This window comes from Camelus dromedarius, chromosome 26 (genome assembly GCF_036321535.1).
Source record: "Camelus dromedarius isolate mCamDro1 chromosome 26, mCamDro1.pat, whole genome shotgun sequence".
Lineage (NCBI taxonomy): Eukaryota > Metazoa > Chordata > Mammalia > Artiodactyla > Camelidae > Camelus > Camelus dromedarius.
In genome coordinates, this window is record NC_087461.1 from 10,387,576 (window position 1) to 10,415,051 (window position 27,476).

The 27,476-nt window shown below is 45.2% G+C and overlaps 1 non-coding gene and 1 pseudogene across 1 annotated transcript; both read left to right on the top strand.

Moving 5' to 3' along the window:
* The first annotated feature begins 21,499 nt into the window (after window positions 1-21,499).
* On the top strand, window positions 21,500-21,606 carry LOC116150596 (U6 spliceosomal RNA). Its single transcript, XR_004134329.1, has one exon. It is a non-coding gene; the product is annotated as a U6 spliceosomal RNA (small nuclear RNA).
* A 450-nt stretch (window positions 21,607-22,056) lies between these two features.
* LOC105084914 (small G protein signaling modulator 1-like) lies at window positions 22,057-26,060 on the top strand (annotated as a pseudogene).
* The last annotated feature ends 1,416 nt before the right edge of the window (window positions 26,061-27,476 follow it).

Here is a 27,476-nt window from a genome sequence, read left to right on the forward strand (position 1 = left end):
TATTAACTGGCAATTTAGCTGGCAGTTGGTTGGGCATTGGTCCTACACAAGCGCACATACATTCCTGTCTTCAAGGAGTTAGAGAGAGAGACAGACAAGTAACTAGGCCATTAGGAGTCAGTATAACAAGTCCTATGGCAGGGGCAGGTACCAGATGTTACAGTCTGTCAGAGAGCCTCCCCACTTAGGAAGCAGGGAAATCTTCGTAGGAGGGGACCTTCCAAATGGAAGATTCAAAGGAAACAGCCAAAAGGAGGGCTGTTCTAGGAAGAGAAAACCGCCTGTGCAGAGGCCCTGTGGCAGGAGAGACTGGTGCATTCCTGAAGTATCTTCCCTTCACAGTAAACTGAAAGACACCATTTCATGTTCCCCAGTTGTTTGGGTGTGTATTTGCATATTTGGAGCAATGGCACATTAAACACCTGTGCATAGTAGTCTTAAACCTTATACATTTAATTTTTATTTCAACTTTTTTTGCCATATCTGTAAACAATGTAGGACTAAGTTTTTATAAATATCAATCCTAGAGTTTCTGATAGGGAAGTTCAATTCATTAATATTTACTGTAAAAAATTCATTTCATCTTATTTAGTGCTTACTATTTATCAAAGTTTACTTAAATTCTTTTTTTCTCTTTACTTTTTTTGGAATTTATCATACTTTTTTTTTTTTAATCTTCCAGGTAATTCAGAAGATCTATATATTTGTATTTAGTGGGTAGTTATCTTACTACTTTTTTCTTAGAAGCTTACATATAAAGTTTTATCTTACTATTTTTAATAGTTATACTTAAATCATTATTTATCTAAAAATATGACAGAATCAAATACTTACTCTCTAGCCCAACTAGAGGATTTTTTTCTCCATCCCCTTTCTGCACTGAGACAAGATTTTTGAACATTTTTGTTTCGCCAATCTCTATTTCTGGTCTGATCACCTTCAACCAACACTCTCTGCCAAACAAACAAATGAAAACCCTTCTTGGTTTTTCTAAGATAATTCATAATGTGGGTCTCAGGCCTTCACCGAGTTTCCCTTGATTTACCAAAAAAAAAAAAAAAAAAAAAAAGGTTGGTAGGCAACCTCTTCACTTAAACATTCATTCGGCAATATTTATTGGGCACATACTATATGCCAGTCACTGCTTTACATTCTAGAGATACAGCCATGTACAATATAGTGGGCAAGTTAGGTAAAAAACAAGTAAGCAAAATGGGGGAAAAAACAAACTTAAAGGAAGTGTATGTAATAGGAGTGACAGGATTAGTGGATGCGTGTGGAAAGGGCAAGACTGGACTCTGAGACGACCTCATTGTAAAGGTTCATGTTAGGCTGAGATCAGAATGAAAAGAAACCATAGGAGATTAGAAGACTGAGCACTCCAGAGGGAGCCGCACGTACAACAATCAGTGATGTTAGCGGTCAGAGTAAATATTTTGGAAATGATTAGCATGTAGATGGCGCTGAAAGCCATGAGGTTGGAAGATCTTACATAGGGAGTCAGCGTAGCTGGTACCAAGAAAGAAGGCACTTTCCTAGCCCTAGTTCATGCTAACAAAGCAAGCAAAGAAGTCCAAGAAGCAGCCTCCTGGAGGTGGGAAGGAGGGAACCAGAAGAGGGGGGTGTCATGAAATCCAAGAGAGGAAAGTGTTTTAAGAAGGAGGAGCTGTCCATGTCCACAACTATGTCCAACATGACAGAGAGATGGAGTAAGATGGCTAAAGGAAGTAACCACTGGCTTAAACAACAAGGAGCTTATTAGTGATTTTCACAAGAGACACTGAAGCGGAGGGATGAGAGAGTGGGAGGTATAGGAATAGGACTCAGGGAGGTCAAAGAAGAATTTTAGATGCGAGATTCTCCAGCACGTCTTACATGAAGCATCACAGAGGGAGAGCGGGGATCAGGATAGTAACATTTGTGAGATGCACCCTCACTGAATAGTTACTCTGCAGTCCTTAGACACATGACCGCCATCCATTTAGTTTTAACTAAGATATCATGAGATTCAAAGCCCCTCCTATTCCTTGCATTTTTTAACTTCTTCCTCTCTTGAAATATTCTTTGACTTCATTTTTTTTTCTTTGCAGTTCTCACCTGGGTAGATTCCTCAAGAGACCATGGTTGTAAATTTTTCTGAGCTCTTTATATGTGGAAAATGCCTTTTCTTTTGCCATCACTTGGCTGTGTAGTGGATTCTTGGATCTCTCACTTCTTCTAAATGTGATTTTCCTATTTTCTAACTCCCAGTGTTAAAGATGAAAAGACTGATACTTAACGTGATTCTCTCTCCCTTATAAAGATTGCAAGACTTCATCCTTGTGATATAAAAATTTTACCATGAGATGACTAACTTTTCTTCATCCTGCTGGCCTTTAACTTGATGATCTCAAGAGAAAAAGACATGAAAAGTTCAATGAATAGGAGGGGCATTGAATCTTACGATATCTCTAGTTAAATCTAAATGGACGATGATAAAGTGTCTAAGGACTGCAGGGTAACTAGTCAACATTCCTACCTCATTTCTCCCTCTCCTTCTGTAATGCTTCCTGTAAAGCATGCAAAGAATCTAAAACCTTTCAATTAAGCCTCCCCTGTTGGGCGCCAACTGCTCTGATGATTTGGTAGCACACCTCCTTCAAACAACAGTATCCTCTTCAATGGTGAGTGGTTTTTTTGGCTGATTCATATCTTTAGGTGAAGACCTCAGCAGGTGAAGAACTGAGTTTTATCAGCCAACGTTAGGAGTGAGGTGTCTACTCAAGGCAGCTGGTGCCCCTCACCCCAAGCCCAATGGGATCTATTGTCCTTATCCCTGGTCCCCAGAGAAACAGCCTCTTACAGCTTCTGAGCCCTAATGTTGTATACAGTGGTGTTCTGAACCTGTAACTTCTGCCCCAGAACTCAAGCCCTCAGATGTATTTGGATGCTCCTCCAGGCTTCAGCAATAGTGGATGGTTATCTGAGTGGCCCTGGAATCACAAGGGAAGGGAGTCAGGAATCTGAGCTCGAAATCCCCTTTAATTTGTCTTGATTTGATTTTTAAGTCTGTAGCTTTTAGACCATTGCTCTGGAGAGCAATGAGAACAGGAACAAAATGTTGGCACATTAAACATATATGCTATGTCATAATATAAGGTGATGTAACATATAATTGTCGGTATAGCTATTAAGTATACATAATTAATTGAGGTGGATAATTAGTTGGTGTCATAATGACAACAAATTATGTTTTTTCAATAAACTGAATCCTAAATACATTTTTTTCATTTTGAGTAAGAACTTCGCCATGAAATACCCCATATATCTTTATTATCTCATTAGGGATTAAAAAGTGTGATTACAATTCAGGTTAGAGTTTGAAGTTTGAAGTTACCACATAAAAGAACTTGTGTGTTGGTTTCCAAATGATTTTTACTTAAATTTAGCTAACCCCATCAATACACTAACACTGAGGGTGGAAATTTCATAGGTCAGGTGTTTGAACTCCCATAGATGTTTAGACATATCAGAAAACTGCCGAGATGCTGGGGTACTCACTTTAAAACTCTGCTAGTTCAAAAGGCTTTAATCACCCTGGTTCAATGAAGTTCTCTAAATAAAGTCTAAGTTGACAAAATGTTTGTCAGGCCAAACTCTGATCCAGGCCTGCCTTGGTGTGATGCAAACAGTGGCCCCAGGCCAAGGACGCGTCGTGCTCCCTGGCTGAAATACGAGCCGGGCTCCGCGGAGACCAGAGGAGCCTAAACAAACATCTGGGCCCTTCTAGCTGCTTACTATTTTCAGTTTTTAAAACAGTCCTCTCTGGATTTCTATATAAAAACAAGACATCCCGTATACTCTTCCTCAGAAGAGACAAGAAAATCCTCAGTCTGTAGCCATTGGTTTCTGTCAACAATGACACTTGACTTTTTCTAACATCTTTAGCCTCAGCTGTCTCTCCCTCTTCCATGACCTCTCTTCTCTGTTTTGCTTTTTCTTTGTGCATTTTGATTTTTCATCAAACCACTAAGAAGCGTTTAATTAATACCAAGTAATGACAACTCTAGGAATAGGAAAATCCATCTGTCACAAGAGTAGTTGATGTGCTTGGATAACCAACAATTTAAGATAATACACAGATTCACTGTTGAGAACTAGAGCCCGGCCGTCTCACAGCCAGAGTGGACCCGTGGCCTGCAGATGGGCTGGGTTTGGCCAACTCAGTGTTCTTTTACAAAACTGAGTATGAATGACGTAAAGCGGAATGCACTTTTTCCAGTTGATTGCAGGCCAAACGGGCTTAAACTCTCTCACATTTTCCCTACCTGAATGGCCTCTGAGTCAGCTAAGCTTGTACCTGGTTAGAATTTTCATGAAGAAAGACCCCCCTGAAGTGCAGCCCAGGGCTGTGCATATTTAAGGAGCATTTCTGGTGATCTTGGGGCGTGATCTGGGGCCACAATGAAGAAACATCACTTCAGTGATTTTCCAGTCTGTGTATGTGTGCATATATGTGTGTGTGTGACCAGAAAATCAAATTAAATCAAAATAGTTTCTACACTCCAATAGTAGTAGAGAAACCTGACAGAGTGGATAAATAAGAGTTGCATCTCATTAATTCATTGGTTCTTGTTTTGCTAAATACATTGAAGTCTTTGTGAAGGCAAATCAAAAGTGAATATTTTTAAGCGAATTTTGTATAGAAAGCAGCAATTAAAACACCACGTATACATATGTAAGAGTGATAATGTTACCAAATTTGAAAATAATTTTCTTTCCTAGTTCCCTCAAAGGTGACATGATATTTTTTAAATTTCCTAAAAATTCATTTAATGGAAACACATTTTTAATCATAGAGTTTTTTTAAAAAAGCAAAATTCTCGCGGCCGGGGGCAGGGCCGCGGGGCGGGCGGGCTGGCTGGCCGGCCGGCCGGCCGGGAGCGGGTCGGGGCCAGGGGCCAGCTCCGGGCCTCCGCGTCCATCGCTGCCTGCGCGGTTCCTTGCCCTCGCCCGGTCCCCGCCCTCCCGGGCCTGGCGGACCCGGGTGGCGTCCGCAGCCTCGCCCCGAGGGGCACCACGGCTTCAGGAGCTGGGCCACCAGCACAGCGCAATGGCAGGCGCCGCGACAGCGCTGTGAGTCCGAGGCCGCGGCCGCCCGGGGCCACGGCGGCGGATCCGGGCCGGGTCCGCTTATGGTGCCGACAGGACACCATCGCGGGGCAGGAAGGCCAGGTGCGCTGAGTTCTTCACCTCCGTTTAGACTCAGTTCTGCCAAGTTTTCAGGCAGTGCCCTTGAAGATATCAGAAAGGCCTGCAAAACAAGACTGCAAATGGTGTGTGTATTTATCATGAACCGAATGAATTCCCAGAGCAGTGGTTTCACTCAGCGCAGGCGAATGGCTCTTGGGGTGGTTATTCCCCTACTTGTTGATGTGATATGGGTCGCATCCTCAGAACTTACTTCGTATGATTTTACTCAGTACAACAAACCATTCTTCAGCACCTTTGCAAAAACATCTATGTTTGTTCTGTACCTTTGGGGCTTTATTATTTGGAAGCCATGGAGACAATAGTGGACAAGAGGATTTCGAGGAAAGCATGCTGCTTTTTTTGCAGATGTTGAAGGTTACTTTGCTGCTTGCACAACAGATACAACCATGAATAGTTCTTTGAGTGAACCTCTGTATGTTCCTGTGAAAATTCTCTCAATTTTGTAATAAAGGTTGCTAAATTAAGTTGAATTGTTACCTTTAATATAATTATTCTAAATAAAATTCTTGACTTTTTAGGTGATAATTATGTGAGCAAATCTACCATTAAATCCAAATTAGACAATGTCTTTGCCCTATAAAAAACACTATTTACTACCACCAGTAATCTGAAAATTCAGGATGGTTTTCTTTAAAATTGGTGTATATATTATATATATATATTTTTTTTAAGTTGGGAAAGTAGGCAACATTTCTCAGTTTTTTTCCTTCTTTTTCTTTTAAGAAAGTTTTCTCCTCTGATTTTTAAAAGTTACACATAAAGCCATACAATATAGAAAGGCAGAAAAAGCAAATCATTATATATAACTTCACCCAACTAGAGAGATACACTTTTAAAGTCTAACATAATATTAAAGGTAATAAAATCATATATATAACAATACAAAATATTTATAAAATAAAATGAAAAGGCTACTTTATAAAATTAAAGAAATATTTGTGTACCACAAATAGCCACAGTTAAACAAAATGCAAATATCACAGAACTGCATAAAATAAAAAGTACATTTCTCCTTTCCGAGGTCAATCCTGACAGAGGTTCTTTTTCTTTCTTTCTTTCTTTTTAAGTAACAAAAAAGTAACACTATACCTTGAAATAGTATATTTAGTATGTTAATTCTTTTTTTTTTTCCTTTGAATTTAGGTATAACTTGCATTGAGTACTTTGCACACAAATCTTAAGGAGGCTCAAGAAATTGTATGTATATCTGCAACCATGTCACTGCTATTACCTGAATCAAGCTACAGAACATTTCAGCTACTATGAGACTCCCTCTTAACCCTTTCTGGTCAGTACTGCTCCCCCAAGGTAATTACTTTTCTCCTTTATCACATAGAGGAGTTCTGCAAGTGTTTGAATGTTACGTAAATGGAATCATATGGTATACACTCTTTGCAATCAGGTTTCTTTCATTTACCATAATGTATATGAGATTCATCCATAGTTTATTTTTCATTGCTGTATAGTATTCCATTATATGACTATATCACAATTTATTTATCTGCTGTATTGCTGATGGACATTTGTATCCTGCAACCTTGTTAAATTCTTTTATTTATTCTAATAATTCATTTGTAGATTCTTCTGGACCTTCTCTGTACAAGTCCTGCCACCTACAAATGACAGTCTCATATCAACAACTGTGAAGGGGACAGCCACATGTAAAAGAATGAAATTAGAACATTTTCTCACACCATATTAAAAAAATAAACTCAGAATGAATTAAAGACCTAAGCCTGGAAACCATAAAACTCCTATAAGAGAACATAGGCAGTACACTTTGTCGTATGTCTTAGTAATATTTTTCTGGATCTGTCTCCTCAGGCAAAGGAAATAAAAGTAATAAACAAATAGGACCTAATTAAACATAAAGCTTTTGCACAGCAAGGGAAACCATCAACAAAATGAAAAGACAACCTACTGAATGGGAGAAGATAATTGCAAATAATATGACTGACAAAGGGTTAATATCCAAAATACATAAAAGCTCATACAATTTAACATCAAAACAAACAAACAATTCAATTAAAAAATGGGCAGAAGACCTGAACAGACATTTTTCCAAAGATGACATACGGATGGCCAACAGAAAAGATGCTCAACATCACTAGTGGTCAGGGAAATGTAATTCAAAACTACAATAAGATAGCACCTCACACCTGTCAGAATGACTACTGTCAAAAAGACAACAAATGATAAATGTTGGTGAGGATGTGGAGAAAAGAGAACCCTGTTCACTGTTGGTGGGAATGTAAATTGGTGCAGCCACTGTGGAAAACAGTATGGACTTTCCTCAAAAAGTTAAAAAATAGAAATAACATATGATCCAGCAATTCTACTCCTGGGTATATATCCAAAGAAAAGAAAAACACTAATTCAGAAAGATGCATGCACCCCAATTTTACAGCAGCATTATTTATAAGAGACAAGATATGGAAGTAAGCGAAGTGTCCAACAACAGATGAATGGATAAAGAAGATGTGAGAGAAATATATATATATTTAGACATACACGCACAATAGGATATCACTCAGCTGTAAAAAAGAATGAAAATTTAACCATTTACAACATGGATGGACCTGGAGGGTCTTACGCTTAGTGAAGTCAGACAGAGAAAGACAAATACAGTATGTTTTCACCTCTACATGGAATCTAAAAAAATAAAATGAGTGAATATAACAAAGCAGAACAGACAGAAGATGCAGAGAACAAACTAGTTACCAGTGGGGAGGGGGTGGGGGAGATGCGAGATAGGAGCAGAGGAGACACAAACCGTTATGAATAAGAGAAACAAGGTACAAGGATGTAATATACAGCACAGGGAATGTGACCAGTATTTTATAACTTTAAATGGAGTATAATCTATAAAAATATTGAATCACCAGGTTGTACACCTGAAACCAATATAACATTATAAATCAACTTATGCTTCAGTCAAGAGAAAAGAACTCTGAAGGGTCTGTGATTTTTACTCTACTTGCAAGGTGACAAGTTAGCTTACTATGTCTTGCATGTTGACAGAGACACGAGACTCCTGGGTCAGAATGCAAGACTGTTCTGACTCCCAATAAAAGCAGAATCCAGAGTGTCAGCATATTTGTGTTGGTTCCAAGCCCCTGTCTGCACAGGGTGATGCGGAGGGGCCCAGATGAATGCACAGTGGGTTGTGTTACAGGAGAGGAGCACTGAGCTTGGGGAACCTTCTGTTTTATAGCAACCAGTAAGCAAGGCTTCTCCTTATCCTGGGAGCAGACATGATCTCATTCCTCAAGGCTGCTTGCTGCAAAGACAACCCTCAAGAGTGGTCAGGGCCTTGCATTCTGGGCACACTCAGCAAGTGGTGTGGGGACAGGAGAGCCTCATGAAGGAGTGTCTTCCGACACTACCCACCTCTCGGTTTCACAGCATCTTGGCTTCTGGCCTGGCCAGGGCTCCATGGACATGGGCAGTCTGTGTCCCCTGCAGGCTTTACTTTGGGTTTATATGGATTTGTTTTCTAAATGGAGGTACTAGGGACTGAACCCAGGACCTCAAGCGTGCTAAGCATGTGCTCTGCCACTGAGCTCTACCCACTCCCCGGGTTTGTATGTGTGTATCGGCAAAGAGGCAGGCTGTCCCGTCTCAACTCCAGATGCCAAAATGAGGGCTGTTAGTGGGCCATGGGAGGACCTGATTGGACATGTATTTGGGACAAAGCACCTTTGACCTTTTGTCCCTTCTATTATCCCTTGGGAGTTTAAGGATAACCCTTCTCCTAGAGTCATTTCAAACTGCTTTGCCTTTTTTGAGACCGTTCCCATACTAGGAGCACCAGCACGAAAATAACTGGCTTTGTTGTTTGTTTTGGGGTGGGGAGAGGTAATTAGGTTTATTAATTTTTTAAATGGAGGCACTGGGGAATTGTCACTTGAGCTATGTCCTCCCCTCCTGCAAATAACTGTCTTTGGAGGTCCCTGTTCAGCCAAAGCAGGATGCTCCAGAAGGAGAAAGAGCAGGGCAAGGGGCAGGGCTCTCACTGCCAGGCGGTTCCAAACGCAGGTCATCAGTGAATCCCCCGGCGAGCTGCCGGCTCCCTCCCACCCCCTCTACGCGCTGGGGAGTCGTGCGCTGGAGCTGTCTTGGGAAGGGTTGTTCTCTGCTCTTTCCTTTAAGCGTCCGATCCCGCTGCTTCCTCATTCAGGATTGCCCCAAACTTCCTGTTCTAAGGTGACTTCCCTTCTTGTTTTTCTCTGTTATGTTTTCATTTATTTAAAAAAAAAAGAAAAGATTCTTGCCATTTCAGGGGGACCCTGGGAGACAGGAGAAGTCAATGGGAACTTTTGTTTCCCTGTCTTGAAATGGAAGCCTCCACTTTTCCAAGCACTCGGTATCATGACAAGAGGGCCACGAGATCCCTTGTCCCCACCCACCCCGTGCTCCCTTCACTTCCCTCCCTCATCTTTACTTCCAGAGCCAAAATGCAGGTCAACAAAAACTATTCAAATAAAATGGGAAGAGAATAGCAGTTGTTTTCATGATGGTCACTCTCTCTCTCTTTCATAGATTTAAAAAACATTTGCTGAGTGTCTCAGTGTAGGCACCAGTAATACAGGACCTCTAAATTCCTAACTTCCCAGGGGCCTAAGGACCAGGAGGAGAGAAAGAGGCAAACAACAGGCAGTGTGATTAAGGGTAAAATTCGCATCGTGCACTCCTTGCAGGGGAGGCCTGGGGTGGACGAGGACTCTGACCCAGGAGGGTTGGGCAAAGAGGATACGCTGAAGGCTTCTCTGTGGCACTCTGCACCAGCTCAGCCTTGTCCCAGACTAGGGGAAGGACACGTCACACAGCACAACACACACAAAGGCAGAGCCATGGGATGACAGGGCAAGGTGGGGAGGTTCTGTATTTCCAGAGCCCAATTGTGTACGGGGAAGAGTGACAGCAAGAAAGCCTTGAAGGGTCTTATGAATCGCCCCAAAGATTCCCAAAGCACTTCCCAAAGTGTGGTACAAAGATTATTTTAGTTCAGACATGGGCTTTTAGAAAAATAGTTTTGCGTTTATGATGTATGTTAGACAAATGAACTAATACACCAAATCCATGATTTTGCAAATATTAACACTTAGGGCAAGGCGAGTAGGCCAGGCTGTTGGGCTCCAACCTGAGGCAGGGTGAGGAACAAGTGAGCGCTCAGACATGAAAGTTCCAGGCCTTCAGCGACCACTAAGCTTAGAGAAACTGGAACAAAAAGCACCCCAGTACTATGAAGGAGCTTGAAATAAAGGAGAAATACAGGCGGAATGGATAACCTCTCTTTCATCTCCTCAATTCCTCATCCCACTCAGTGTGTACCTGTTAGGGTTTGAGGGATCTGGGGCTGGTGAAAAGGAAGACGGGTGGCTTCAAGAGGTAGGAGCACACAGCAAGATTCACTGGGTGATGCTCAGACAGAGATGCATGCAAGGAAGTCCCTCAAGAAGGAGTCTGTTGAGCGGCTCCAGCACAGAGTCAGGGGAGCACCACCCAGAAGGGAAGGAGGGCAAGGGAAGCCCCAGCACAGAGGGAGGCCAGAGCGTGGCTCCTGCCTCTGGGCAATGTCCCTCAGCAGCCTGGCGGGGGTGTCGGCTCTGATGTCCCACAGCAGCTGGGGGCCTTCTAACCACCAGCTCTGTCTCACCAATGACAGCAGATGTGGGGCGAGGTTTTGCAGGGTATGCAAAGGAGGTGGGCCCTCAATGGCTTGGAATCTGCTGCTTTGGGCTAATTTTAAAATAACTGGATGCGTAAAAATTTGAATTTGGCCCTGAGCTAAGAAGTCTCCGCCTGCAGTGAAGAAATAAACAACGCGGGGGCCGAGGCACAGAGGCTCTGTCTGGCTCACTTCTGTAACAGCGTTTGTTCCACTGAGTTCCTGGATCTCGCAGTTGGATTTACAGTGATGCATGCAAGTAAACGAACTCACATTACAACAAAATGGTTCAGCTCTCCTTTCAAGTTGTATTTCTTTGCATTTAGCATTATTCAAAATAAACCCAAACAATTTCATGTTATTTGGCTTCCAACATTTTGCATTATGTTTAAACTAAGGAGCTGAACTGGCAGTTAAGAGCACAGACTGGAGTCAGAAAGACCCGAATCCAAGTCTAGCTGGACAGCCTAGGTCACGTCTCTCGGCGTCTGTGTCCTTGTATGTAACACCAGGAGAATGACGGCGTCTGCTTCATTACGCCTGTAGGATTAAACAAGGTCACGCAGGTGGAACAGGATGGGAGACTGTATGTCAACTGAGGGACTATGCTGTGGAATCAGAATAGCCACATGAGTGAGAGACAAGGCAGCGTCCAGCCCACCAAGTGCAGAATTCACTGTGGGGACACAGGAGTTATTTATCGATGATTCTTAAACTCCTTCACCCACTCAGAGGACAAGGGCTAGAGTGTGGAAGAGAATTCTATGGGGAGATGGTTGAAGAAATTTCTTTGGAGGGAGTGGCTGCAGAACTTTGAGTTCCCAATCCACTCCTTTGCTTGGAGAGGTCAGGGTGTTACTTTCTAAGGCCGAGTTTAGTGGGGGCTGGTGGGGCAGGTTCAGTGGGATCCCATGGAGAACCCTGAACTGTTTCCTGCAGTTGTGAAACCAAGAGAACTGGACCAGATCTTTGCCTAAAGTGGGCTGAGGTCAGACCCAGCCATGAAGCCTGAAGAGAGGCTGACTGGCCTGTGGCTTTGATGGCCGAGCCAGGAGAGAGAGGGCTGCTGGGTCCGGGTTGGCCTGCACTCCTAGAGGCTGTTGGACCGGGCATGCTGGAGGGTTCTCGGAGGACTGGATGCTGGGTCCTAGGAGATGACAATAGGGCTGCCTGAAAAGTGAGGACGCAGGTGAGGACAGCAGAGGTGCCCCGAGGGATCCACCCAAAGCGCACAGGTGCTTTGTTTGCCCGGCCCAACCCCGAGGCTCAGAGCTCAAGACCATTCAGCCAAGTAAGGACTGTGCTACCCTCTGACTTCCTTCCTTCCCACAATCCCCAACCGCTGGGCTCCAGCAGACAGTGAAGCAGCAGTTATGCCCTGGAGGAGGGAGGGAGGAGTTAAGCGGGTGGGATGGCAAAAAAGCAGTCTCTTTGTTGGCTTGCAAAATGTGCCAAAAATACTCTTTAAATCTGCGCTGCCCAACACAGTAGCCACATTTCTGGCTATTGAGCCCTGGAGATGTGGCTCATTCAGATTGAAATATACTCTGAGTGTAAGCCACATGCTGGACTTCAAAGACTTCACTATGAAAAACAGAACATAAGAAAATGTTTCACTATTAATTATATATTGATTACACACTGAAATGGTAATATATTGGATATACTTTAAAAAAAAATGTAGCTCCTAGAAAACTAAATTACATATGTGGCTCACACTATATTTCTATTGGATTGAACTAGTTAAATCCTCACTGTGTGTTTTCCTCTTAGATGAATAATTACTCTGAGATTTTTTTTCAAACAAGTCTCATCACCAGCTTCATGTCTCCCTCAAAATACGACATTCTCAGCAAGATAAATTTTCTCCACAGTGTGATTAACATGGGCTTATCAGATGAATAACAGAAAAGAAAACGCCACTGCAAACTCCAGTAACACCTGTGTTTTCTCTGAATATCTGCCAACGAATGTTACCAAAGTCCCATGTCATGTAGCTTGCAAGACAAATCACTGCACAGGGCAGGATAAAATAAAATGAAAAGAGCATGTCCTATCCTGTAGATGAGAAATGGAATGAATCTTTGATTAATATACTGTAGCAAGCTTTCAGATACTGGTGCTTGTTCAAATATGTGGTTTTAGAAATTTACAAAAAGCCAATGTGTACTTTATGGCTGGCAGGCAGTGCTATTCATACTATACATGAAGCTTTGAAGTTCATTGCTGACTCGGGCATCCTACAATGGAGGTGAGTCTTTCTCCGTCTTTGTGGTTCTTTCCCACTGCACGTCCATGTCTGTTGGTCACAAGGGTTTGCCCAGGATGCAGGAACTCAGAGTAAAAGATGAAGATCCAATTATGACACAGTTGATGGAAGCCCCACTGAACAAGACGCCACAGGTGATGTCAGGGTAGCCTCACTTCAAGGTGATGTGAATGTCTCAGAAGGTGGTAAGGATTCTGGTCCTGTCCAGGTAATCATGGCCCAACTCAGGACAACTCGGATCGGCAAGTTCCTCCCCAGCGCTTTCCTGCTGTTGGTCCAGGCTTTCTCAGCTGGCATTTGACGTCTCCCTCTGCCCAATTCTTCTTCCCTTCCTTCCCCTCCACAGATGTTAACCCCTAATAAATATCTTGCACCTCGAACCTGGTCTCAGCACCTGCTCCCAGAAACAGGCAACCTCTGACATCCTGCAGCAGCCTGAGCTGGTGGCTTCCCCCTGCCCCACTCCCACAGTCCATCAGCCTCCAGCATAGAAAGGCAACAGCAGACTGGGGACAGGGGCCATGCTGGTGAGAGCCTCAGCTCCCCCCCACCCCTCCAGCCCCTCAGTACACACACCAGGGGTAGGATGTGGTGTCTGTTGAGTTGGTGGCATGTCCTTTTGCTCACAGCACTCCTGGTTTGGGGATAAAACAGGTCATCTGGAATCACTTCCAGGTGCTTCTGGGAGGCTGGCCATGCTACTTTTTCTTGCTCTACACTTGGATTCTCTTTTTTTAAATGGAGGTGCTGGGGATTGAACCCAGGACCTTGTGCATGCTAAGCACATGCTCTACCACTTAAGCTATACCACCCTCCCCCTTCACTTGGGACAAAAGCTTGTTCCAGGTGTCCCAAAATGAAGCTTTCACGATGTCAGCATTTCCTTCATGGCCCCTGGTCCCCTAAAGGACAGTTCCCTGTGTGTCTCTGAGGGAGTAGCCAAGCCCTCAGGTGAAGCCCATAAATGTCATCTCTAACCACCTCCCTTCCCGCCCCACCTTCAACATCCTTGAAGTTGGAGGACCTGCACACCTCCAGTGGCCAGCCTCCCAGGAAGGGGCTCAGACCCCCAGCGGTGTGTGTGCCTCAGGTCTCCTCCTCCCCCTTTCTCCTATCCCCGCACCTGGTGCAGCTTGAACTTGAACATGTTCCCTGAAGCTTCCCCAGGACAGCAATGCTTAGTGAATGCATTTGGGCGAGAGCCAAGGAAATGTTTCAAGTTCTGTCTTATATTAACAGATTTGGGAGTGGCAGTCAGAAGAGGTCCACACCCTGGAAAATAACATTGTCCACTACTCTCCACTCTCAGGGGTCAGATTGGCTGCCATTACCCTCTGGTCCTCTGAGGAATAGTTACCTATTTATTAGCACATTGACAACCATAATATTTATTTTAAAACACAGAACTTGGCCATGAAAGAACTGGGAAAATGGCGCTGTTTCCTGTCCGACCAGATCCTTTGCTCATGTCTATTTCCTTATTGGGAAACTGAAGGGACTCACCTGTCTCACAATAACAAAAAGGGAGATCCACTCAATTAACATCCTCCGGAGGAAGAACGAGGCAGAGGGCAGGAGCCACAGCTGGAGCCTGCTCACTTGAGGTTAGCAAGGTCCAGGGACCCTCCTCACCCCTGAAAGGGGGGCTGGGGACCAGGAGGACAGGCTGATGTTGAAAGCCTGGCTGTGCAGGAAATGCAAACATCTTCGTTGTTTTTCCAAGCTGGCTAATTACGATAAATTCTGTTTGAAGCCACAGCTCCTGGCTCCACTTTAAGAGGCCACTCTTATTTCTTGAATCTGTGCCCACAATGTGTAAGTTTTCTGCATGGGTTGTCTGGCTGGGTGACTCTGGACAATGTTTTCAGGAGCTGTCAGGCATGTGCAGCCTTGAAAGAGGCAACTGTGTACGTGCAGAAATTGCATACAAATGGCAGCATCTCACAGGCTGTAGACAGTACAATTTTTCCAAAGACCCTAAATAGAAGGCTTACACTGGGGAACCTGGGGACATGGTTTAAGTGTCAAATACAAGGAGCTGAGGGTTGATGAGATCATGTCTCAGAACCCCTGTGAGTGTCCTAATTTACACTGATTTTAAGGGTGGGTTTTAGAATTAAATCATTGGAGTTGGTTTGGCCACAGTCCTGCTCAAAGCCAAGCACTGCTCAGGCATCAGGAAGAGGTGCTGTTATAGTAGAAGGGGATGATGGTTATTTGTTATCCCAAAAGTTCTTTCAGACCAAGATGATCTCTCCTGGTAGTTTAGGGTGCAGAATTCAGGGTTTTCATCCAGGTACCAATGAGACTCTGAGCAGAGTCAAAGATGATTCCCAAAATGGTGAGCCACTATGGAAACCAGTATGGACTTTCCTCAAAAAATGAAAAACAGAACTAACACATGACCCAGGAGAGAGTGGATTAAGGTGTGGTGTGTGTACACACACACACACACACACATATATATATATATATAATGGAATATTATTCAGCCACAAGAAAGAAGCGCTCTTGCCATTTGTGAGTACATGGATGGACCTTGAGGGCATTATGCTAAGTGAAATAAGTCAGACAGAGAAAGACAAATAGTGCATGGTATCACTTCTAAGTAAAAATGTTTTAAATTGCTACATTCATAGAAAAGTGGTTGCCAGGTGCTAGGGGGTGGAGGAAGTAGGAAGACATTGATAAAAGGGTACAAACTTTCAGGTATAAGATGAGTAAGTTCTGGGGAGCTACTGTAAAACCTGGTGACTATAGTTGATGACACTGTATTATATAATTGAAAATTAAAAATAAAAAACTAAAAACCAAAAAAAGAGATGTTTCCTAAGCTGAGTGCTGGCAGGACCACCCCAAGGCTCTTCACTCGAAATAGTAATACTCAACCCTGTCATTTACCTAGCCAGTCTCTAAACATGGCCATCCTTCCAAGTAACCACAGGGACTCCCTGTACCCAGGTTCCTCACCTGTAACAGTGATGATGATAATAAAACTGACCTCCACCAGGGAGGGGGTGCTGTAGGAGCAGATGAGAGGACCCATGGAGACCACTTAGAACTGCATCAGGCAACTGGCTGTTTATAGTACTCATCTTCCTTGCTCTGTTATCCAGCATGTGCAAATGACAGTGGCCACAAAGTGTGTGCTCTCTAACTCTGGCCCAAAGCTTCGTCATCAGTATTTGAGAGATATATGGCAACCAGTCGTGCCTTGGTTCTCTAGACCTAACTCTTTATTTAGATAGCCAAACAACCACATACTTGGACAAATTGTTTTGACTGCCTGTATTTAATTGTTTCTACTCCACCTTATTCTACCATGGATTTGAAACCACATATGTATAATGAGAAATAAGTTTTAAAAATTCATATCCAGGGAAAATCCAGATTGAGGGGGGAGATAAATTATATATGCACACAATATGTAATAAAATTTATGTATATCTTATATGTAGTATAAATTACCTAACTTATTGATGTTACAAACAAAAGTGAGTGTGAAAATAAATACTACATAGAAATGATGGATCTACAGATGAGGCTGGGGTGCAAATTTGCTTCTTTAAAATTTTTTTTTTATTTTTAAAATTATTTTTTACTTTTTTTTGTTTTAAATTTGGGGAGGGGGTTAGGGATTTTTGCTTTTCTGAGGGGAGAGAATTAGATTTATTTATTTTAATGGAGTGCTGGGGATCAAACCCAGGACCTCATGCATGCTAGGTATGTACTCTGCCACTGAGCTATACCCTCCACCCCAAATTTGCTTCTAGTTTTCCTGGAAACCAAAGAAAAAAGAGAAATATAATTAGCTACCTATCTACATTGTCCAAAAGAAGAAAGCATAACCAGTTCTTCAGAAAAACAAGAAAACAAGTACATAAAAAGCTTTTCCTGATACTTGGGTATTTTTTTAAAAAATGTTTTGCCTGGTTTTTCATGTGGGAATACTGAGAATTCCAATGGCTGGTGTCCCCCCCACACCCGGTCAATGAATGCGGCAGCTGATTATTATGAGATTATGAGATCACTGTAATGGACTCAGTGTACTCCAGGTGAGTAAGGTCAAGTGTGGTGATGGCAGCTGTGGAAGCTGCAGATGAGGTGTTCCAGTGGGAACCTCTCTTTCTGATCAGGTAGAGGAAAACAAAGTCTATGGAGAGAGATGGAGAGGTCTGTGAGTCCTTCAAACTCTCTTCCATTTTATATAGCTTCTCTCAATTGTTTTGACCAACCCCCCCAACCCCCACAAAGATAGCAGCAGATCACCTGAAATTATATTTTAGGGGAAGGGGCTAGCCTGAATTTGGTATTTTGAATTTTGCCCTGTATTGGGATTTGGTATTCGGTAATTTATGATAAAACTGATGCATCATTTAAAAACTGCTTTAAAAGACTTTCATAATTTTCAATAGCCCTTGATTAGATACACGAGACTTTTTTTTTTTTTTTAACTGTGTGTTAGGAAGAAATTGATAAATTGGTCCGGTTTCAGGTGTTAGATAACCAGAGTTTGGTGCCAGAAACTCAAGAGGTAAATTTTAGATTTAACATCAGTAGCTCTCCTTCACCTAGTTTTTTCTGGAATAACTGTCTTTCCCTTGCTTTACTTCGATCATATCCTGCACCACAGTTTGAATGGTCCTGTACTATCTGTGCCATTTATTACAAGCTACCTCAGGACATTTTTTGAAAGATGACGAGGCATGAGTTTCAAATTAAATGCACAACCACACTTTACGATGCAAAGGGGGAGCGGTTAAAATTTATCCACTAAATATATTCATCAATATTGTTTTTGGCTGGAAGTAATACAGAACCTGACAGAACTATGGCTTAAAGCCTTTATCCCAGACATCAGGAAGTCTAGAGAATGCAGTCCAGGGCTGATAAGGGTACTTTATGATAGAACTAAGGATTCAGGGTCTTTCTATCCTTTGGTCCACCATCTATATGGGTAGCGTTCATCCCCATGGTCAAAGGTAGCTCCTGTACCCCTCACCCTCAACGTATCTTATCTACATCCCTGACAGGAAGACGAGGGAAAGGTCAGAAGGCTACAAGTGAAATGCCAGCTGAGCCTGTTCTTTTAAAAGCTTTCTCAGAAGCCCCACCCCCACCAGCAACCTCTCCTTCCGTGTCACCATCTAGAACTGCATCACATCACCACTCCCAGCTGCAAAGGGCTCCAGGAAGGTGAAAGTTTTAGTTGGAAATATTTCTCCTTAAACAAACTCCCGGTTCTGTTAGTAAAGAAGAAGGGAAGGGTGGATGTGAGGAGGTATTTAAGAGTGTCAGCCACAGTAAGTACTAGGGGTGTAATGCACAGCTTGGCAGATGCAATTCACACTGCTATATGTTACGTAAGAAAGTTGTTAAGAGTAAATCTTGGGTTCTCATAACAAGAAAAAATGTTTAATTTCTTTAATTTTTGTATCTATATGAGATGATGGATGTCCCCTAAACTTACTGTGATAGTCACTTCCGGCTGCATGTAAGTCAGCCTTCTACACCTTAAACTTCTGCAGTGCTGAGTGTCAATTATGTCTCAGTAAACTGAAAGGGAAAAAAAGAAATCACAAAAAACCAGCGTCAACTACAGAAAATGTCTGTAATATAATATCAAGAGAAAAAACAGAGAACAAATTGTCTCTTGTGTATGACCTCGATTGTAAAAACCAACAGAGACAACATGAGAAAAATCACCAAAATTTAAGAGTAATTGTGGGTGGTGAAATTACCAGTGATTTTTTTAATATATACTTTTCTATATTTTCTTTGTTTCATTAAAATAAATGTCTGCTAGCTTATAATAGAAAAATAAACTAGGTCTTACAAAACAAAACGTATTTTCTACTTCTGTCTATCTTATTGTTACACTTCTCCAGTCGGTCATTCACAGGATCATTGTGAACATGATACCATAATATCATGAACCATTTTTTATGGACACCAATAGGTTGCATTTAGTCTTTCTTATCTAGTTTAAACACACACACACACACACACACACACACACACAGTCCCTGTCTTTAAGAGCTTAAATGTGGTGTATTATAGATTACATTACATGACAATCAGGAAAGTGACAAGACAGCAGGGTTCAGTTCAGCTGAAAGAACACTCAACCAGGACGCAGAGATAAAATTACATGGATGCACCTCAGTATCGGTGCTATCTTGGGTAGAAAAACTAACTTCTTTGAGACCCAATGGCCTCATCTATAAAATGAGGGCTTGAACTATGTGATTTCTTTTTTCATTTTTTTTGAAATATGTGATTTCTAAAAGTCTTTTTGACCTCAGCATTTTGCTTATTCTAGCCACATACTGACTTTGGTTATTTATCCTCACACTGAAACCATCATCTCATGAGTGATGTTACCTACCCCATTTCTCCCTCTACTTTTTTTTTCTCTCTCTTCTTTAGTGATTTACTAGCCTCCTTCAGACTAGGAAAAATCAGCCTTGTTCTCATTTGCTCTTCTCTGTGGTCCCCCTGAACAATTCATCTGCTTTGAGAGCCTCTTTCTGGATGAGTCCCAAGTCTATGTCTCTGGCTCTGACACCTCCAAGCTTTAGAGTCACTTCCACCTGCCTAGAGCCCTACCTTGTCTGGATAAATGATACTGCTGAAAGTCAACCTGTTTAAAATTAAACTCATCTGTTTCCCTAGGTCCATGTCTTTTCCCATGCCTTGATTTTCTTGTTATTTCTCTGCTTGGCACCATTCCTTTCTTAGTTTCCTAGGCTTGAAATCTTAAAGGATGTCTTTGACTCCTTTCTCCAGCTAAGCCCTCTTATAAAATCAAGAGGAAATCTTTTTGGTTCTAGTTCAGATGGCAATATAGGAAGATCGTGAACTCATGGACACACCAAGTCTACAGCTACATATGGAACAATTTCCTCAAAAGAAAAAAATCCCCTAAAAACTAGCTGAGCAACTTTTACACATCGGCCAAATGAGAAAAAAAAAAAAACCCCAAAACCCACACTGAAGTGGGTAGGAGAGGTTGAGACACATTCTTGCCATAAACCCTACTCCTGGCACATCCAGGAGGGAACTCAAATCCCAGAGCTTCTCTCTGAGGAGCAGAAGGTTTGAACCCCACATCAGGCACCCCAACTTTTGAGATCTGCACCTGAGAGATGAGTCCCCGAATCACCTATCATAGAAAACCAGCAAGGTTCACATCCAGAAGACCCACGGGCTATAGTGAACAGAAAGGCTGTTAAAGGGCTTCTGCACTCGGACTCAGTGGCTCCAGGGACCAATGCCCAGACTTTGTGAAAGGCTTACTTGCTTGTCTTAAAGCATTGGCCTGAGGGGCAGGCATCTAACTGAAAACACATCCAGGGACCTGCTGGAGAACTCTCTGGGGGCAGAGGTTGGCAGTCACCATCCTTACACTCTCCCTCTGCCTCACTCCAGCTCACTGGTGTCTCCTGAATAGGAGCTTGTACCCTCCTCTGGCACCCTGATTTTTTTTTGCAGCTGCTACCAGGAAACATCTGTTAAATTGCCTGGCTATGGTGGCCAGCAGGCCTTACATCTGTAGTCCCCCAGCACTGCATATATATTTATATATTTTTTAAAGCTGCTGCCTGAGGGTCTGACTTCCAATCAGCCTGAATCTAGGCGCTGACTGAGATCCTGTCCTCTGGGACACTGACAGGTCTTGGCACACCCTGAACTATTGGGAGCCACTAAAAATAAAATAGGCTACTTGGACAGTCACATAGGTTTGAGACACAACCAGGGTTGAATGAAGCCACTCCTCAAAGACTGGACAGGTGGCTGTTTTACCTAATGTATAGAAAGCAATGCAGAGAGTCAAGAAAATGAAGAGCTAGAAGAATAGTTACAAATGAAAGAACCAGGTAAAACCACAGAAAAATATTTTAGCGTAATGGAGATATGTGATTTACCTGGTAAAGAGTTCAAAGTAATGGTCATAAAAATGCTCCCCAAACTTGTAATAAGAATAGATGACCACAGTGAGAACTTAAACAAAGAAATAGAAAAGTATAAGAAAGTACCAACCAGGAGTCACAGAGCCGAAGAGTACAAAACCTGCACTGAAAAATACACTAGAGGGTTCAACAGCATATTAAATGAAGCAGAAGAAAGACAGGGCAGTGGAACTCTACCAATTAGAGCAGCCAAAAGAAAAAAAAAAATGAAAAAGTAAAGATAGGGTAAGGGACTTAAGAGACAACATCAAGCAGACCAACATTTCTACTATAGGGGTCCCAGTAGTAGAAGAGAGAGAGAAAGGAGTAGAAAATTTGTTTGAAGAAATAATGGCGCTCGCTTCGGCAGCACAGATACTAAAACTGGAATGATACAGGGAAGACCAGCATGGCCCCTGTGCAAGCAGGACGTGCACATTCGTGAAGCGTTCCGTATTTTTGAGCGTGGGAGGAAAAGCGCACAGAGTCAAACCCAGTTTGGATTCTGTCTCCACTCTGGGCCACTCTGCCTTTCTGGGAGAGCTTCTACACGTTGCTGAGCCTGGTTCCCAAAAGAAGATCACAAATCCAGCTGGCAGGTACCTGAGCAGGGATTTGAACCCAAGTCTACCAGATTCCAGGGCTGATTTTTCATACTCCACCCTCCTGATTTTTTTAATGTATCCATTTCATTCATTCATCCATCCACTTAGAAAATGTTTCTGGAGAACTGCTATGCACCAGGCACTATTCCAAGCTCCACAGATACAGCAGTGAACAAGGCAGACGAGGCCCTCCCCTTGGGGAAATTATATTCTGGAAGATGGAGACAGACAGTAAACAAATAAACAAATAGGACAGGAAGTACTCTGATGGAACTGTAATAGGGGTGGATGGAGTTGGAGGTGGATGCCTTAGCTTATGTGATCAGGGAAGGAAATGACATTTTTGATGTGACACTGGGCAAAGAGCCTGGAAAATTAATTCAGTTCACTGTGAAATATGGGGCTATCTCAGACAGGGATGGGTGATGCAGCCCAGCCCTTTGGGGTGTCTGCACCCCAGGTGGATCAGGGTCTCCCCCTCCGGCTGCCCTGTCTTCCAGGTGAAGCAGATCATGGAGGAAGCCATCACATACAAGTGTGCCCATGAAGACAGCAGCCACATCATCTTCTGTGCAGCAGTGGAGGCCTGCTTCCTGCATGGACTGCTGAGGCAGGTGGCTGGCTTCCTGCGCAGCAACAAGATCGCAGCTCTCTTCATGAAGGTGGGCGTGAGCTTCCTGCCAGCCGAGGAGCTGAGCTACAAGGCCCAGGACCTGGAGCAGCTGATCGAGAGTGCACGAAACCAGATCCAGGGCCTCCAAGAGAATGTGTGGAAGCTACCAAAACTGCCCAACCTGTCCCCACTCGCCATCAAGCACCTGTGGATCCACACAGCCTTATTCAAGAAAGTCCTGGACAAAATTGTGCATTACCTTGTGGAAAACAGCAGCTGAGAACACTGAAGATCAGAGAGGGTGGTCACCTGCCCAGGGACACACAGCAAGGGAGGGTGCAGTAAGTATTATGAGAAGGAGGCTCTCCTGATGGACCCTGTGGATGGCCCCATCCTTGCGTCTTTGTTGGCGGGGCTCTGCGCCCTGGAGTGCACCAAGATGAAAACTTCAGATCACTTCTGGACGGATCCCTCGGCTGATGAGCTGGTCCAGAGGCACCGCACCCACAGCTCACACCTGTGGCAGGACTCACCCACCAAGCGTCCTGTCCTCTGCATCCAGAAGAGGCATTTGAGTGGCAGCATGGACGACCAGCCGTCTCTCTCCACCTGCGACTATGTGGAGTCCCTGCACCGGAACTCCCGGGCCACCCTGCTCTATGGAAAAACAACATTCTGGTTCAGCCGAGGGATGACATGGAGGCTGTGCCAGGGTACCTGTCCCTGCACCAGGCAGCTGACATCATGACCTTGAAGTGGACGCCTAACCAGCTGATGAACGGGTCTGTGGGGGACCTGGTGTATGAGAAGAGTGTCTTCTGGGACTACGCCATGACCATCCGCCCGGAGATCGTCTACCTGCACTGCCACCAGCAAGTGGGCAGCGGCGGGACGGTGGTGTTGGTCAGCCAGGATGGGATCCAGAGACCGCCTTTCCGCTTCCCCAAGGGAGGGCACCTCCTGAAGTTCCTCTCATGCCTGGAGAACAGGCTGCTCCCTCATGGGCAGCTGGACCCACCGCTCTGGTCTCAGCAGGGGAAGGGCAAAGTATTTCCCAAACTGTGCAAGCAGAGTCCTCAGGGTTCATCTGAGTCCCCGTCCTCTGACAAGGAAGATGACGAGGCCTCGGATTATGTGTTCAGGATCATCTACCCCAGCATGCAGTCTGAATTCGTGGGAGGTGTCCTGTGCATTGTGGGATGTTGAGCAGCATCCCTGGTCTCCATTCACGAGTGGCCAAGTAGCAAATCCACCGCCACCACCACGCTGAGTTGTGACAACCGGAAATGTCTCTAGATATTGCCAAGTGGCCTCTGGGGGCAAAATTGCTCCCGGATGAGAACTGCTGGCTTAAGGAAAGAACACATCACTTCTTTCATGTCTGCCACTGCAATGTGGCCAAGTGACTTGCCCTCTCCAGGGCTGTAGAATGGGGATCACAGCACCTCCCACCCAGGATCATATTCTTAGAGTGGCTTCTGACTCATTGGGCAGCACTTCTCCCATCTCCATGGGCCCTGCCTGGATGGTGGTTCCTGCAGGCCGGTCCATGTTAGTGGTGGCCAGGGACAGTCAGTGAGTTCAGACCAAGTGGGACACCACCCTCCCCACATCCTGCCTGAAGCCTCAATCCCTCATCCCCCATGACCTGATGGATGTCTCTGTGAGCAACCTGCCACCCCTATGGCAACCCAGCCCCCGGAAATCCTCCTGCTCATCCTGCTCACAGAGTGGCTTGGCTGATGGTGGCTCAGCCAATGGCTGCAACCATGAGAGGGCTCCCTTGAAACTTCTGTGTGACAATATGAAGTACCAGATCCTTTCCAGAGCCTTCTATGGATGGCTTGCCTACTGCAGACACTTGTCCACTGTGAGGACCCACCTGTCAGCCCTGGTCAGTCACATGATCGTGTCTCCAAACTTGCCCTGTGATGCTGGACATGGGCTGATGGCCAGGATCTGGGAACAGTACCTTCAGGACAGCACAAGTTACGAGGAGCAGGAGCTGCTGCGTCTCATCTACTACAGGGGCATCCAGCAGGAGATCTGCAAAGCCGTGTGGCCCTTCCTTCTGGGCCACTACCAGTTCAGGATGACAGAAACAAAGAGGAAGGAGGTGGACAAGCAGATTCATGCCTGCTACGCACAGACCATGTCTGAGTGGCTGGGCTGCAAGGCAATAGTGTGGCAGAGGGAGCGGGAGTCCCACATGGCTGCCCTGGCCAAGTGCTCATCAGGGGCCAGTCTGGACAGCCACCTGCACTGGCTGGTGCACCGGGACTCCACCATCAGCAATGAGTCCTCCCAGAGCTGCAGCTCAGGCCGTCAGAACATCTGCCTGCACAGTGACTCCAGCAGCAGCACACAGGTCTGTGGATGAGGTGGAGCAAGTGGACAGAAGGCAGACTGGAGGAGAAACAGCCCAGGATCCCCAGTGGAAACCTGGTAAGTGGGACCTGTTACCCAGACTCTGGCCATCCTTCCTCCCACAACTTCTCCCTGGGCCTCCTGGAGCACTCGGAACCCAGCCTGAGCACAGAAGACAGCCTCATGGATGCCCAGAGGCATGCCCCCCTGGTGCTGTGACCCAGGGACAGCAGCGTGGATGATGGGCAGAGCAGCAAGGCCACACTTCCCGGGACGAGGTCCCCCGTGAGGAGCTGGCCGTGCAGGATAGCCTGAAGAGCGACCTCCTCGCCAACGAGAGCGTGGGCGAATTCATGTCCATCACTGGCAGCATGGACATGGCTCTGCTCGAAAAGGAGGGCACCGGGATGGAGGGCTGGAGGTGCAGCGAGGCGGAGAAGCACAGCCAGGTGGACAGTGAGGACAACCTCTCAGAGGAGCCTGAAATGGAAAGTCTCTTCCCCGCCCCGGCTTCTCTGGCCGTGACCACATCTGCCAACAATGAAGCATCCCCATTGTCTTCTAGTGGTGTCACCTTCTCCCCGGAGCTGCTGGACCTGTACACGGTGAACCTGCACCCATCGAGGAGGACGTGCAGAGGTGTGACCGCAACTACTGGTACTTCATGCCCGCCAACCTGGAGAAGCTACGGAACATCATGTGCAGGCAGATGGGAATTCCAGACAGAGGGAACTGCTGGGACAAAAGCACAGTGGCATGAATGTGTGCTTTACTTGTACAAAGCTACATCTGGCAGCACATTGAGATCAGCTATGTCCAGGGTATGTGTGACCTTCTGGTTCCACTGCTGGTCATTCTGGATGATGAGGCCCTCACCTTCAGCTGCTTCACAGAGCTCATGAAGAGGAAGAACCAGAACTTCCCCCATGGAGGTGCCATGGACACACACTTTGCCAACATGAAGTCACTAATCCAGATCCTGGGCTCAGAGCTCTTTGAACTGATGCATCAGAATGGGGACTACACTCACTTCTACTTCTGCTACTGCTGATTCCTGCTGGATTTCCAGTGAGAGCTCCTCTATGATGATGACTTCTCCGTCCGGGAGGTCATCTGGGCAGCCAGACACGTCTTGCCTGCCCACTACGTGCTGTTCATTGCACTGGCGCTGGTGGAGGTCTACCATGACATCATCTTGGAGAACAACATGGATTTTACAGACATCATCAAATTTTTTAATGAAATGGCCAAGCAACACGACACCAAACAGGTCTTGAAGCTGGCTTGGGACCCCGTGTTCAAGGTGCAGACCCTGATTGAGAACAAGTGAGGGCCGCATCACCCAGGCACCATCAGCCGAGCTGCCGCCCGCCTGTCCCTCCCACTTCTCCTCCTGGCCGCCGGGGAGCAGAGGTCCTGGTGTCTGCCCATGATCATGGACTTCCGTTCAAAGAGAAAGTACCCCAACTTTAGCCACCGGACAGGTGGGGTTAAGGGGTTGCCCCTTCAGTTCAGCCTTACATTTTCCTGTTTGACCAAAGATTGCCCAAGTCTGGGATTTCTCTTTTGTGGGAGTTAGGGAGTTTTGTTGGTGGACCAAGGGAACATCTTCGTTCATGGTCCCCAGAATGGTCTCTCTTCTTCTCTCTCCCATCCCTCCACATTGTCTTGCCGGATAAGACTTAGGGAGGGAATTTTTTTTTGGAAACTGGGGTAGGAGGGGTCTGCAGGGCTAACTCTGTATTCTGAAGGGGGCCTTTGGAGATGTTCCAGAACATGGCTGGAAGGTTGGGTGGGAGCAGAGCACAGTTGACATTTGGGCTGGGTAATTCTTTTTTGGGGGATGCTGCCCTTGGGCACTGTTGGATTTTTAGCAGCATCCCTGGACTCTACCTGCTCGATGCCAGTAGCACACTCCTCCCCAGCCCTTTGTGACAAGCCAGAACACCTCCAGACATTGCCAGCCCCATTTGAGAACAGCTGGCCTAGAGGTTCCCAGTGTATCTCCTTCCCCACTTTCTTTGTACCTGAGCTGCCTGTATCCTGAGATTCCTCCCATTTAGCAAAGGCACATGGAGGTCCCTCACTCATCTCTCCTGGGGTCTGGAATTCCAATTATTGTATCTCTCATTTTCTCTCCTCCACCTGGCCCTGGAAGAGACTTTTCTTCTTTTCAAGAAGGATGCCTGCCTGTGAGAAGTGTCTATAGGCGTGAGATTGGCTTCTATGGGGTCCTGTCCCAACCCCCACAGGGCAGGGCAGAGTCCACACCCCCTTCCTGTCTTCCTAGGGAGGACCTCACCTCTCCTTCCACACATTGGGTCTGGTATTCCAGAAGCTTGGAAGGTGTATGTTGGTCCAAACCACTTGTTCAAGGAGGCTGACTTTCCCCCAAGTGCCCTTGCTCACTCAGGACAAAGGAGGAAAAGGAAGACAGAGGTTGGCCAGGGTGGGTATGTGGGGGTCTTCCTTGGGAAAGAAGCATCAGCTGATGAACTGGCGCCAGAGTCACAGCTAAGCCTGGAAACAGTTTCTACGTCTTGACACAAAGGGTCACCCATCCCCGAACAGACCGTAAGTGAGCTAATCTACCCTGCTGACCTGCCCTCGCAGGAGAGCAGGGCTGCCAGCTCTTCTGTTCTGAGACTGCACTAGAATCAGGAGAAACAGGAGAGTCAGGGACACATGCTCTTCCTAAGGATGCCAGGTAGGATTTTGGAGAGGGGAGGAGACTGGGAAAGTGTAC